The 1,178-nt window shown below is 71.7% G+C and overlaps 1 pseudogene; it reads left to right on the top strand.

Annotated features, from left to right (window-relative positions):
• The first annotated feature begins 743 nt into the window (after window positions 1-743).
• Window positions 744-879, top strand: LOC114890755 (annotated as a pseudogene).
• Window positions 880-1,178: the final 299 nt, after the last annotated feature.

The raw sequence follows: 1,178 nt of genomic DNA, 5'->3' as shown, positions 1-1,178 counted from the left end.
TCCCTGGAAGGCAGCGGCACAACACACGCTCCGGGGGCGGCCTGTCGCCATCCAGACATGGCTGCGGACCCGGGTGACGTCCGAGCGGCCCACGAGCCCCGCGACTTGCACCTGGCCACAGCCACTGTAGCCCAGCCCCGGCGCGGCCACCTGTCTGCCGCGGTGTCTCTCCACAGCTCCATCCGGAAAAAGACCCCCCCTCTGTGGTTTCGCCGCGGCCGGGGGCGGGAGCGGGATCGAGGGTCCAGGCCGCATCCCCGGGCCTGCCGGCCACCTGGGTCGGGGTCCTGAGCTCGGACGGTGGAGTCGGGGCAAGGGTGTGGTTGCCACGTCTAAGGGGCCCTGCCAACTCAATGGTGGCTCCCAGTGGCTTCGAGCCAGCTGCCGTCGGGCAGGAGGGCCGGGCCGGTATGCGTCCGGGCTGCGCCAACGCAGCACGGGCGGGCGGGTGGGGTGCCCAAGGGACCGCGGGCCCCGGGCCCTGAAGCCTCCGGGGCCACGTCCCTGTGAGCGGCCTGTGGGATCTGGGGCCGGGCGCCAAGCACCGAAAAGTTTGCAGTGTCTCGCCCGCCCTGGGCTGGGTGGTCGCCAACTCCTCCGCCACCCCCCGGTACCCGAGACCTCCGTTCCCCTGCCTAGCCGGGCCGCGGGGCCCTGCCGGGGCGGGCGGGCCGCTGGGCTGGCGGTAAGGCCCAAGGGCCTGCTAAGCTGCGCCTCAAGAGGCAGCCCGCAAAGCCCCCAGTGTCTACGGCAAAACCACCCTAGACGGGCCCGATCTCGTCTCGATCTCGGAAGCTAAGCAGGGTCGGGCCTGGTTAGTACTTGGCTGGGAGACCTCCTGGACTGGAGAGCTCCTGGGAACACCGGGTGCTGTAGGGTTTTTGCCTCCCGCTCCGCCTTCTCCTTTTGTCGCCCGCGGCGGCGGCGGCGTCCGTCTCTGCCCCCGCCGGGTACCGCTGCAGGCCCCACCTCCGCAGGCCCCTCCGTCCACAGCAAGCGTCTGATGGGGCTCTCCCCTCCTGCCTGACCGGCCAGGCGGCCAGACGGCGTCCCTGGTTCGCAGCGGCACACCAGACGCTCCAGGGGTCCCCTGACGCGAAACAGACATGGCTGCAGACCCTGGTGCCGTCGATGCGGCCCGCGAGCCCCTCGACCTGCACCTGGCGGCCCCCACTGGA

This window comes from Monodon monoceros, unplaced genomic scaffold (genome assembly GCF_005190385.1).
Source record: "Monodon monoceros isolate NGI ecotype Baffin Bay Population unplaced genomic scaffold, NGI_Narwhal_1 Contig6385_ctg1, whole genome shotgun sequence".
In the NCBI taxonomy this organism is placed as follows: Eukaryota; Metazoa; Chordata; class Mammalia; order Artiodactyla; family Monodontidae; genus Monodon; species Monodon monoceros.
The sequence above is the reverse complement of the archived record's forward strand: the minus strand, read 5'-3'. Positions and strand labels throughout refer to the sequence as shown.